At 41.9% G+C, this 14111-nt stretch overlaps 1 long non-coding RNA gene across 1 annotated transcript in view; it reads left to right on the forward strand.

The window, feature by feature from the left end:
* The first annotated feature begins 937 nt into the window (after positions 1–937).
* LOC132598215 (uncharacterized) overlaps positions 938–14111 on the forward strand; it is a 63457-nt gene continuing 50283 nt past the window's right edge. The window contains exon 1 of the long non-coding RNA XR_009566112.1: positions 938–1175. This is a non-coding gene — a long non-coding RNA (uncharacterized lncRNA). The remainder of the gene's footprint in view (positions 1176–14111) is intronic.

Consider the following 14111-nt stretch of genomic DNA (forward strand, 5'->3'; position numbering starts at 1 on the left):
TCTCTCTTAGCATAGCAAAACCAGATGATTTGTTTATATGACATGGGTTCTGTGTTATGGTAATAGGAAGAAAACTAATCTCTCATGAAGGATAATAAAAGTTTTTTTCTGAATGAAACTTTCTGCCTGTCCGGTATCATTTAATATCCATTCTATGGTATTGTTGGGGACCAGGCTTTTTCTATCCTCTGGTCCCACCATCCTTATGACATGACTCTCAACCTCATGATGGCAGGAGATGTGTTGCACCTTCAGCCATCATGCCTGCTTCCCAATCAAGAAGAAGGCAGGAGGACCACAGGTCTTCTACCTAATGGAAGCCCTTCCCATCAGACTAAATTTACATACCATTGGTCAGAACTGTGTCATATCTCCATCGCTAGCTGGATTGCAGCTCGGAAAATTGAATACTTAGCTTTCTTCTCTGTGTTAGAGCAAATCAAAGGAGAATCAGTGTTGAGTGAACCAATTCTTGATTAAAGCAAGGATGGGAGAGAGAAGACATCAGTTACTTAATGAGCTATTCATTTATGTTATGTTTATTTCCACAGTCAGATGAGGGACTAGGGTTCAGGGAAACTGCAACAATTACCCAAAACGTAAAGGTAGGAGTCGAGCCCAAGTCATTCCAACTCCAACATTTTTGCTCTTAAAAAGAACTTTCCTTGCTTTGGACAAGAATGTAGAGTTTCCTTTTAAGCACCTCAAGACAGAGTAATGGTCTCCCCGGGTCTCCACTTCGGGCCGGAGTGGGTGGCCGGGGGCAGCCGAAGACATGCGTACGTGCGTGCGTGCGTGAGAGCGTGCGAGTCCACGGGGTGGGCCGCGCACGCAGCGAGTGTGTCAGCCCGGTCCCCGGCTGGTTGTTCTCGCCTCACGCCAGCCCGAGTTGGCGGTAGCGCTGGAGGCCCCGGTCCTGTGACCACAAAGAGGGAGCCGGGGGCCGGACGGGAGCGCGGCGGCGGCAGCTGAGGCCCAGGCCAGGCCCCCTCCCTTCAGCCTCCCGCCTGCCCGTCTGCCCCGCCCCCGCCGGCGGCGCCGCGCCCCTCCCCCAAGCGCCAGACTAGCGCGGTGCGGGCGCCGCGTGCGAAGACATGGGGGGGAAGCTGGAGCTGAGGCTGGAGTCGCTCGTGGGGACCGAGCCCGCCGTCTACCCGTGGCCGCTGCTGGTCTACGTAAGTGCCGCCCGTCCCCTCCTCCCGGACCCCCGCCCCTCTTTCCCCACGGCGCGCGCTGAGCCTACTGAGAAACGGAGCGACTCGAGTCGCCAGACCCTCTTTGGAGCCCCCGTTCCCGCCCCGCCGTGGTTCTCCGCGGCAGTGTCCAGCCCCCGCGCGCAGGGTGGGCAGAGGGGAGCCGGCGCCAGCCGGGGGGCACAGACTCGGCCGCGGGGACCCCGCGCTTCCGAGGGGCGCCCGAGCCGGTCTGCGGTTGGCTCTGCAGGGCTGGGGACCCCGTTTCCCCCGGGCCTGGAATGCCGGCGGGCTTACCCTTCTGTACTTTAGGATCTGACATGTAGGGTGTCTTGTTCCTGGTAGTTTATTCTTAGCGCTGTCAACGTGCTTAGTTTTGTTTTTTTTATTTTTCAGGGCACCCTTTCCTCCCTCACTCCAGTTTTTTTGTGTTTCTGTTTTGTTTTGTTTTAGTTAGGCATTTTGTCCCTCTGATCTTGAGTGGGTGGGCTGGCAGGACACTTGGAGAGGAGGCGTTCTGTCCCCTGATCTTGAGTGGCCTTTGGAAAATGACACGCCAGACGGAAATGTACACAGGCGTCCAGTGATTCCAGAAATGCAGGGTGTCCGGCTAGGTGGGCACCCGGCCTCTCGTCCCCCGTGGCGGCGTGGTGCGCGTGTTCCTTGTCTCAGGGTTTACGCTTGGGCCCCGCAGCCCACCTTCCGGAGGGAAAGCACAGCGGGCGCCTTGGGCCGGCGCTTTTGGGGCGCCCTTTCGTGCGCTCGGCTTGCGGGGGACCGTCCTCCAAGCGACCCGGCCCTCGCGCGGGCTCCGTGTGTGTCAGTTTGTGGAAAGTGTGTCGCGGCCGGGGTCAGGGTCGGGACGCTGGGACCGCCTGGGAGCCGATGTTGACTCCCGGGCCCCGGTTCTCCGCAGTTATCTGAGGTCCGAGGGTTTCCAGCCCGCCACCGCGCACTGACGCTTTCTATTTTTGCCCTTCCTGTGCCCGAAGGCGCGGCTGAGCCTGGGCTCTGGCTTTTCCGGTTGGGTAACTCCGGGTGGCCTTGGTGGGCGGCTTGAGCAGTGGGCAGGGCGGGGAGACATCCCAGGGGAGGGAAACTGAAAGTGGGGAGAACCTTCAGAAGTCCAGCTGATCCACTTGCCTCGCCTCCCTGCCCCTCTTACTGCACTTGTCATGCACGGGTTGGCTGGCCGGCGCATTTTTCAAAATGTAATCATTTGTTTATCCTTAGTAGCCGTGAAGAATAGTTCACTTGTAGTGCAGAGTTGTAGGAGTTTTGACAGATGATCGCCGTCAGGCGGCAGAGCAGTCCTGTCATCCCATTTGCTGCCCTTTGGCGCCAGCGTGCCTCTAGCTTCTTGGCCGCTAATCTCCTGTCTGTCCCTAAGGTTTTGGCTTTTCCAGAAAGCCAGATAAACGGAACAACAGCATGTAGCTTTTTGGTTCTGGCTGCTTTGGCTCAGCAAAACCTATGCGAGATTCATCCCGGGTTTTTTTTTGTTGTTGTTGTTGTTTTAAACATTGATTTAGTTAGTTATTTACTTGGCTGTGCCGGGTCTTAGTTGCGGCACATGGGATCTTCATTGGCGCGTGCAGTATGTTTTCGTTGCAGCGTGCGGGATCTAGTTCCCTGAGCAGGGATGGACCCCGGGCCCCCCGCATTGGGAGCGCGGAGTCTTAGCCACTGGACCACCAGGGAAGTCCGTCATCCCTGTTGTTGCGGGTATGAGAAGCCACTCATTTTTCTGGCTGTGTTGTATTCCATGTTCCGTTTGTCCATTTGCCTGTGGGTGGCAGGACTTGTGGGATGTTTCCAGTTTTGAGGGGATCAGGAATAAAGCTGCTGTAAACATCCCAGGGCAGGTTTCCATGTGAACTTGGGTTTTTACCTCACTTGAGAAAATACTCAGGAGTGGGACTGGGATCTGTGCTAAGTGTAAGTTTAACAACCCTTCTGCATCTTAGAAATTGGTATTTTTGAATATTGGAAGAGTTTAGAAATGCACTGTGACCCAGCACCCAGGCACTTGAAACGAAGTTGAAAGTTCATCTGGAGATAGTCACGTTGTCCCCGTCTCTTTTATTCGAGGCAGAGCAAGGCCACAGATTTGTAACCCTTGTAGGGAAGGCCTCGTGTGTCCAGGCCCTGGCAGGACCTGGCTTTCTAGTGGTGGGCGGTTCTGAAGTGGAGAGAGCGTCTTTCCCTTGCTGGGCGGACCTCGCTTGGCAGGGTGCAGGGTGTGCTGCCTGCCTGGCTGGGTGCTCTTTCTGCCGGTCAGCAGCCATTCCTGGTGTGTCTGTCCTACTACCAGGCAGGCGGTCAGGGGCCCTAGTGAAGTGCTCAGTGAGCTGCAGCCTTCCCAAAGCTTTGCGGGTAATGTCTGCTACCCTCCCATTTCCCTGCTGAGGAATTTTGCTTTCTCATGGGAAGTGAGGGGGCAGTACTTTATAAGAGTTCATATTTTGTGATGACTCGATGCTGAATACGTTAAGAAAATGGGCTCCTTCCAGAAGCTTAACTTCTTAGAAGGTGAGATTACTCATGTGACCGCACGTTTGAAATGAGTGAGCTTGTTTGTTCATTGATTCATTCATTCTGCAAGCACCTCCTGGATATTTAGAGTGAGTGTTCCAGGGGGCGCGGAGGACAGTAGACAGTATTCTTTTTTTTTTTGATTTTTGAATTTAATTTAATTAATTTTTTTATACAGCACGTTCTTATTAGTCATCAGTTTTATACACATCAGTGTATACATGTCAATCCGACTCGCCCAGTTCAGCACACCACCATCCCCACCCCACCCCACCCCACCCCCACGGCTTTCCCCACTTGGTGTCCATACGTTTGTTCTCTACATCTGTGTCTCAACTTCTGCCCTGCAAACTGGTTCATCTGTACCATTTTTCTAAGTTCCACATACATGCGTTAACGTACGATATTTGTTTTTCTCTTTCTGACTTACTTCACTCTGTATGAGTCTCTAGATCCATCCACGTCTCAACAAATAACTCAATTTCGTTCCTTTTTATGGCTGAGTAATATTCCATTGTGTATATGTACCACCACTTTTTTTTCTATTCGTCTGTCGATGGACATTTAGGTTGCTTCCATGACCTGGCTATTGTAAATAGTGCTGCAGTGAACATTGGGGTGCATGTGTCTTTTTGAATTATGGTTTTCTCTGGGTATATGCCCAGTAGTGGGATTACTGGATCATATGGTAATTCTATTTTTGGTTTTTTAAGGAACCTCCATACTGTTCTCCATAGCGGCTGTATCAATTTACATTCCCACCAGCAGTGCAAGAGGGTGCAAGAAGCTAACCTTTTAGCTTCTTTTTGTTCCTTGATTGTAGTTAAGCTTCATCTTGCCTCAGGGCCTTTGTATTTGTTTTTCCCATGTTTTGGAAATATTATTTCCAGAAAAATTGTCCATAAATGATTCCTTTCTATTCTTTGGCGCTCATCTCTTAAAAATATTTTTTCCTTGATTGTCCTACCAGCCTAACTTAGTCCCAATTTATCAGATTACCTTACTTCTTTCACAGAATAATTATAAAAACAAATATTATCTTTGGTGTCTCTTTGTATTTAGATGAACTTCTTCCCAAAGAACTCAAGCCCCACAGTGACAGAAGTTGTTACATTTCTTATCCCTTATTCTGTGTCTTAGAACTGTGTCTGGCATGTAGTAATCACTCGAGGTCTATTGACTGTGTAACGAATATGTGAGTAGATGAACAGATTTGGAGTTATTTAAGGTCGCTCTTAATGATGGCTGGTGTTGGTGATTAAATTAAAAGTGTAGGTTTTAGAGTTGGAAGTGATCTTGCTGAGTCTCAGAGCTACGGCAAAACTCTCCCTACTGTAGCATCCCTGACAGATGATCAAGTCTGAGCTTGAATGACTGTATATGAAAGACCCTAACCAGGGCAACCTCATAGCTTTCTTCAAGCAGATCACAGCCTTCCATGGGAGTTTTCTCCCTATTAGTCAGCTGTAATTAGGAGAAAACGGTTTGATTTACCCAGAATCATCTTCTCTCAGTCTCCTTGTTCTAGTTCCTAGAGAATAGACAGGACAGAGTTTCCTCTAAATTACATCCTTTGGGTTTGCACTCCGGCTTGTAACAAAATAAGCACCACGCTATGGCAGAATTCCCCTTGATTGTCTGCCACTTGTTGCTACATTCCTTGTTAGTGTTTAGAAATAATTTGTCTTAATGTTCCATATTATAATTGATGGAGTACAGAAGTAAAAGAGATCTCGGGGTTATGTCAGAAGCAATCAGACAGATATTTTAACTTACCCTTTTAATGTATTTAATGCTGACACTGTGAGGAATTGAGCAGTATAGTCACCGCGTTATTGCCATTGATGAAAAAATGTCTTTATGGTGAAATTTATGGTCACTTTGAAAGCATGAGCTGATGGGGGAATTGTCAGCTACATCTTAGAGCGCTGAGCATTTCTCAAAAAGTTGTGATACGAAACACCCCTGCCTTTTCTTGTATTTCTGTTACATTCACCTACTTCACAAAAAGCATTCGTCATATTCCTGAAATAATGATGGGCTTAGTTGAGATTCTTTTGGGTCCTAAGGGACCAACATGTGTGCATAATAGTGTCGAGTTACACAGAGCCTGGATGTTTGGCTCCAGACTGAAAGCCCCATGGAGTCGTTTTTTCACATCTGTTCACCAATGTGTATGAATGGGAGAAAACCAAAGTTCTGGTTTGTTTGATCAAGGGGAGCCACACTCCTTTTACTTCTGCTGTGAGAAACAAGTAAAGAGGTGTAAAATATCTGAAAAGAGCCTCTTAAGGTTTGGTAGAACGCTTAAGTGGGATGTAGAGAATATAAAACAAAAAGGAAAGCAAGTGAGTACTGCTGGCAAACTTTTTCAAGGACAGCTAACAAATTAATAATAGTAACAACAATATTAAGATTGATTTTCAAAGACTTAAGAGTGGCGCCACTCTACATGTATTAACTCCACGCCACAGCCCTGTAAAATGGGTGAGGTTATTAAGCCCTTGATTTTCAAAGAGGAAGTGGAACACAAAGAAGTACCACTCCTGAACTCCCACAACTAATAAGTGGTGGAGCTGGGGAAAAAAGATTCAGGCAAATTAATTTTAGAGTTAGTGCTCTTCACCCGTAGGTTATATCCCACAGGTAATATTTGCACATTTTGAAATCACTTTACAAATACTATTTTTACCCCTAAAGTACACAGGGAATACCCAGGGAAATTGGCATTCTAATTATTTTTATATCTTTGCCAATAATCTGTTAACTAAAATGTTCTCTTTTTTCTGATACTTTTACAAGTCATTAATTGAATGTTGCTCACTTTCAAGGCCAATCTGTGAGACATTATTTAACTTGTCTACTCTAAAGTTCCAGCATTAACTCAGGTGGGGCTTCACCAAGTACTGATCATGTGACCTTGGCCTCTTATTGCCTCAGTTTTCTCATTTGTAACATGGGTATAATAATAGGCTTATTTCATACGCCTGTGAGGAGGAAAACTATATATATATATATGTGTGTGTGTGTGTGTGTGTGTGTGTGTGTCTATATATATGTATTTAAACAGTGTCTTAGAATAGTGTTTGGCACATGATAAGCATTATAGAAGTATTGACTGCTGCTACTAGTACTGTTATTATGAGAACTAACTGTTGAGAATAATCCTTCATATAGTGGTTTATTCCACTGAAGATAAAGGAAACTCATAGAATATTAGAAATCAGATTAAACACAGAAAGCCAGTAAAATATACCAGGACAGAAGATGATGAGAGTGTGAAAGCATAGAGGAAAAAAAATGGCTTTTGTTTTTCTTTTTCTTTTTTAAAGAATGAAAGAGCCTAGAAATAGGACAAAAACTATTCATTGGCTATACTGACATGGAGATCACTGGTGACCTTCATAAGTAAAATTTCAGGACAGTGGGCAGAGAGATTACGGTGAGAGAAGTCAGATGGATGTAAATTATAGAGTAAATGGGACGTGAGGAAATGGAAACAATATACGATGATAACAGTTTTGAAAAGTTCAGACATGAATTGGCTAAAGAAGATATGCAGGGATTAGAGGAGGAGGGAGGCTTTCCTGTTACACGTATAGTTTTTAACATTTTAAGTTGGAGTTACTAGTCTAGAATGAGGTTGAATTTTGGCAAGAATCATTCATAAGGAGTAGATGGGTTGTAGAAAATGCAGTGCTGTGAAGTACTTGAGAAGATGAGAGAAAATGAAATGCTACCTGTAGTGCACGTGGCCTTTGAACTTGAACTCCTGTAGTGAAAGGGAATACAAAGATCAATGCAAATGCTAATGAATTAACGGATTTGGCAGTGGACTATTTACTGACTTCTGTGTTCCTAATGAGTTAGGAAGCGCCTCACCAGCTCAGAGTGAAGGAAGTAGAGAGGATGGAGGAAAATTTGAGGAGGGTAGGGAAAGCTTCTAAGAAAATAGTCCTTAAGGAGAATTAGAAAGAACTTACTGTAAGTCAGAGCAATATTTCCAGTCTTGAAAATTCATTTGGAGTTGGTGATGATTAATTTATTGGAATACCAATTTGCCCTTCCACATGATTTTTCTCCAGCTACCTGGATATAAGTTACACAGAGGCAGAAAAGAATGAGAGATAACAATCGAGGGAAAATACAATTAGTATCTTTTTTTACCATTTTCCACTTCTCGGCTCCAACTCTGGGGAGGCTTCATGGACATGGCTGCCCTCCCAGCCTCCAGAAGCACTCTGTTATCAAAGAATTCAAAGAAATGGAACATAGGTTTCCAACTTATTAATTTAGCAAAATCAAAAATTGTATATAATGTTTTCTGTTGGCAAAGATTTTTGCAATATAATTTGGTTCCATCTTTTGACAAGTAATTTGGCAATGTCTAGCAAGATAAAAATGTTAATAGCTTTTTACACATTAATTCTAATTCTGGAAGCTTATGCCATAAATAATTTATAATCCAGAAAATTATTATATAAAGATGCTCATGTCATTTGTAGTAACAAAAAATTGGAAACACCTTTAATTGTTAACAATAGGAAAACAGTTTAGGAAATTATATCCACTTAGTAGAAAGTGACACAGTTACTATATTATAATTACACGATGATGGAGCAAAATAAAATAATGCTTAATAAAGAAAGAATGAAGAAAGCTGACCTAAAATTGTGTCTTCCTTATGACAGTAATTATGTAAACATATCAATATTTATTAAAACTTAAAACCAAAATAAAGTTTTAAAAGCTCTGTACCAGTAATGCGGATTTTATGTTTGTTTCAAAATATTTTTTAACATAACTCTTATAATTTTGTTTTGTCTACTCCTTTTCTTAAGAATTTCTGACTCTTACCTCATTTTTCATTTCATAGTTTCAAATAAAGTCAGCAATTTTATCATCATAGAAGATTAGACTTATTTGACAGTTTATAATTCCAAGTTATTTGGTATAAAAAGACCATATACACTTGTAGGTACTTTCAAAATAAAATTTCGAGAATGTTTTTTTTTTGCTTAGTCTTTCCTAGTATGGAGATGAAGCAAACTACCTAAAATTGCTAGCCATTCTTTTTTCATTTTTCTCATTTTATTGATTTATCTTGCCCTTCACAGAAATGATAACAAATGAGTCTGCAGTTGCATCTGCCAATTTCTTAAATCCTCTATTATCCACATTATGAAATCATACTAGTACGAATGCTTCCAGTATTTTCAGAGCTCTTTAGTTAGTATACTTTAGCATTCTGTATGAAGTATCTTATGTAAGTGTAAAATTTAGACTCAACTTCTGGAAGCTTTTGATTTCTTAATTCAAAAGTGAGAGATCCTTAGTTCAGCCATATGATTAATAATTACTTGTATAGTAAGAAGCTCCTAATTTATTGTTTTATGTATACCTGGCAGTTTTCTTGCCATTTCTCAGAAGTTCTCTATTAAACACATTCTCTCTCTTTCTCTCTCTCTCTGTCTGTCTCTCTCTGTCTCTCTGTCTCTGTCTCTGTCTCTGTCTCTCTCTCTCTCTCTCACACACACACACACACACACACACACACACACACACACATATTGTGATTAAAAGCACAGATTTTGGCATTATGAAATCTAAGGTTCAGTTTCCAGTTCTGTAGTTTCTGGGCCACTTCACTTTAGGCAAGTAACCTAATGTCTCTGAACCTTGTTGTTTTCATCTGTAAAATAGAAATTACAATTATATCAGACAATCCTCAAAACATCCGTAATGATTTTAGAGTTTCAGAGTCAGATAAAAGCAGGCACTCAGTAAATGGCTAGTGCTTTTATTACTTTATTATTATTTAGGTCTTGGTTTTCCTTGAGTCTGTGAGTCCCCATAATGAAATGTGATTTCCAGTAGATTGAGTAACACCTGTTTTCACCAAAAATTTTAACTGAGTTCATTACTTTCTGTGCAACCCAGATTAGTTTTCTGCCTCTTTTTCTGTGCCGTATGTAGGTATTCAGTAGATTTATTCAATAAATGTATGAATGCATGAACGCGTAGATGAATTTTTAAATGCTTCTTTATGAGAAGGTAGAACAAATGTGACACAGTAGAACAGATAAGAAAATAATCCATGGAAAAAATGGCAAAGTCATGTATGAGCCCAGGGCCAGCCTAAGAAGAATTGCTTTTTTTTTTTTTTAGGAAAAATGTGTTGAATAGCTTATTTTAATTATTTTTAGAAGTTAAGTACAGGGACTTCCCTGGCGGTCCAGTGGTTAAGACTTCACCTTCCAATGCAGGGGGTGTGGGTTCAATCCCTAGTCGGGGAGCTATGGTCCCACATGCCTCGCAGCCAAAAAACCAGAACATAAAACAGAAGCAGTATTGTAACAAATTCAATAAAGACTTTAAAAAGTGGTCCACATCAAAAAAAAAAAGTTAAGTACAAAAATTTGCTGATGATTTACATATTTAGGACCAATAAAATAATGTGAGATTAGCTGTACTAAAACAGAATGTTGAGCTACATTCACATTAAGTGACACTATATAGTCTAAATTTATGGAAAACTTCTAAGATGGTGAGTGACCTTTGAGCAGAAAAAGACAGAAGGAGAAATGGCCTTTTCTACATTCTATTGTGCCTCTAAGTAAAATGCTTGGTAATCTAGCTACAAAGCTCTGTGTCATTTGGCTTTAGGCACCTACTGTGATTTACCTTGTGAAGATCAGATTTTGCCATGGAGAGGATTTGTAAAAGTATCACACGTTCCAGTACCGTTGGCAACCACAACTACCAAAAACTCCAATTTAAATTGATGAACCTAATATCAGATGATAGTATCATTTCCTTGTGGGTGTTCTGGGAAAAGGTGGGTAGGAAATGTATAAAAGTGAATACTTTATTGACTGAAATAACAATTCATCATTTTGAAAACATAAAATACATTAAAGTTGTTATAGCATCATACATTAATGTTTCACTGTATTTTAGACATGGCCTACAATCAATGTTTTCTGCCCTTTGAAACAGAACCATGCTTGTGGTATGCATTAATCATATAAAAGATTAAACACTGAAAAGAAATTCAGCCTTTAAAGACAACTTGCTTTGATTTATTCAGTGGGTTCTCCTAGAAAGTTAATACGAAGAATTATTGCTTGTTAAATTGGAGTTACAAATTCTTTCAGAGTTACTTAGTATTTTCTTTAATATCAGTATCAAGGAAGGCAAAGCAAATTTGCATATTTATTAGGAAATACAGGTACATAATCATAAAACAAGAAAACACAACGTTTTTATAGACTTTATTTTCTAGAAGTGTTTTAATTTTACAGAGAAATTGAGAAGAGAGTATAAAGTGTTTCCATATACACTATACCCATTTCCCTCTATGATGATCAACTTATATTAGTATGTTACATTGTTACAATCAATGAACAAATATTGATACATTATTGTTTACTATAGTCCATACATTAGTCCAGTTCCTTAGTTTTTACCTAATGTCCTTTTTCTATTCCAGGATTTCATCCAAAACATCACATTACATTTAGTTGCCGTGTTTCCTTAGGCTCCTTTTGGGTTTGATAGCTTCTCAGATTTTCCTTGCGTGACCTTGGCAATTTTGAGTAGTTAGGTTTGTGTAGGATGCCCACTACTAGAATTTGTTTGATGCATTTTTCATGATAATATTGGGATTATGTGTTTTGGGGAGGAAGACCACAAGAGTAGAAGGGTTATTTTGTCAGATCACATCAAGTGTACAAAGTATCAATATGCATTATGAATGCTGAGGTCGACCTTGATCACCAGGCTGAGGTAGTGTTTTTCAGGTTTCTCCATTGTAAAATTACTGTTTTCCCTTCTCCATATTGTATTTTTTGGAAGGAAGTCAATATGCTCAGCCCACAACTAAGGAATGGAGAGTTATGCTTAAGATGGAGTACTACATAAACTATTTGGAATTCTTTTGCACTGGAGATTTATCTATTCTCCCGCATTTATTTACGTATCCAATCACTTATTTATATCAGAAGAACTCATGGATTTTTATTTTATACTTTGGGTTATAATCTAATTCTACGTTAGTTACTTTGTTCCTCAAATTGCTCTAGTCCTGACCCTTGTGAACTCTTTTCAGTTCAGTGGCTCGTGTGCCACTCTGAGGTATCCCCATCCTATATATTTTTTTGGAACTTCCTTACTTTCTGACACTATAAGATGGTCTTGTATATAAATCTTGTATATTTACTGACCCAGTCCTAGAATCAGCTATTTCTTCAAGGATAACTAGGTCTTTTTAGTGGAGAACAGTATTAGACAGCAGGATCTGGGTGTGGGGTGTGCTGATTGCTGCCCGGATGTCATTGCTTCTAGATCTTCTCAGCTGACAGAGCAAAGAGATAACATGCATGTACATTACCCATGTATATGCACATGTCTATAAGTATCTCTCTACATAACCATGTGTATTAAGGTAATATGAAGCAATATTAAGCTAAACATGAATGTATATTGATGTTTCCAACTTTAATCTGTTACCACATAGATCATCTTAGCCTCATCTCTTGCTTATCTTTAAATTTCAACTCCGGCAAAACACTTGACTTTTAGAAGTATGAAAATCAAATTGTAGCTACTTTGGGAAGCCACATCATCTAGCAGAATAATTCTGAAAGGGCAAGGTGTATATCATCAAATTTTAATTTACAGTCAGCAGTACTTTGTAACATCCATAGGCCTCCAGACCTCTGCTTCCAAGAAGATGAAGTAGCCCATTTCTCCCAGGTTCTTCCACTTAAAACTAAAACCCTGAACATAACAACAGACAAACATAGGAAGACACTGAAAGGTGGAAATGAGAAGGCAGACTTATCTAGGGACTTTGGGACTTGAGGAATAACATGGTGATGAGTCCCCTGTGTTTCCTGTTGCTTCCCATACATCCTGGAGAGGGTATTACAGGAACCCCCAATCAATAACCACCAACAGAACAACAGACGAAAAAGCTTCAAAAAAGAAAACACAAAACCCCCGTTCCCCCTAGCCAAGGTGTGAGGAAATGGGTTGCCAAAGACAGAAAAGCATTTGGGCAATAATAGACACACTACTCGAGCCAAGTGCCAGTGGAATATTGCACCCATCCCCTATGTCCTGTGGTTTCAGTTGGGCCAAGCTAGGATTTGATCTTCCACACCACCCCACTCCTGCTCTCCAGAAGAGGCAGCACTCTGATTTCGCCACCAGGGCTGTTTCAGTGTGGTGCAGTGGTGAGCTGAGCCTCCACCCCTTTGCATTAGCAAAGAGACTTTGAAAGGTGGTGCCTGACAGGCTAGTTAACACTGGGCTGCCCTCACACAGTCGTGGGGTCCAATGGTGGGACCTAGCCTCCGTCTCTCCCTGACATCGATAAGAATAGGATGTTACAGGTTGGAGGGAGTAGGCACCCCACTAACCCCCAACACATGGTGTCAGTGAGACCCAGTGGGGTGCTGAATCCCCATAACCGTCCTGAGGCAGTAAGACAGAATGAGATGGCACAAGCAGGGCTAGTTGGCAGTTCTCTTCCTCTTACCCTGGTGTCAGTGGGGCCAGCAGGTAGCTGACCCTCTACCCACACCCGGCATCAACAAGAAGGAATGAAGTGGGAGGAAGGACAGCAAACACTTCACTTCTCCCCTCCCCTGGTGTCAAGAAATCTACTGGGGAGATGAACTTCCACTCCTACTAAAAGGCAACACAATGATATTAATGTTCCCACTTTGGGGGGAAGGTGTCAGAAGGGCCAATAGGATAGCTGAACTTCTACTTGATCTGTCTGCAGTGAGAGAATGTAAGTGCCCACTTTTGCTGGGGTATTGACAGTAGGGCCCAATGGAAATCTGTACGTAACCCCCCAGTCCTCATACTACACCTCCAATAGGATGACTTCCTTCTAAAAAGTAATAATAAAATTAAATGGGATACAGAGTCATGTAATAACTCACAATGTTTAGAATCCAACTGAAAAATACTCATGGCACCAAGAACCAGGAAATCACAGAATAAATGAGAAAAGACAATAAACCTACACCAGCACTGAGATAAAACATCTATTGAAATTATCAGACAGGGATTTTAAATAAGCTGTCACATAAATGCTTCAGTTAGCAATTATGTGTTCCTTGACGGAAATGGGAAAAATAGAAAATGTAAACAAAGAACTAGAAGTTATAAGAATAAAAATAAATGAGAACAGTAGAACTGAAAAATACAACAATCAAAAAACTTTGCTCAAGAGTAGACTGGAGATTACAAAGCATAGAATCATGAACTTAGAAGAGATCAATACAATGTACCAAATGTACAGAGAAAAATAGGCTGAGGGGTAGAGATGGGAGAAAGAACAGGAGGATCTCAAGAACCTGTAAACAG

Source organism: Globicephala melas, chromosome 12 (genome assembly GCF_963455315.2).
Source record: "Globicephala melas chromosome 12, mGloMel1.2, whole genome shotgun sequence".
NCBI classification, from domain to species: Eukaryota; Metazoa; Chordata; class Mammalia; order Artiodactyla; family Delphinidae; genus Globicephala; species Globicephala melas.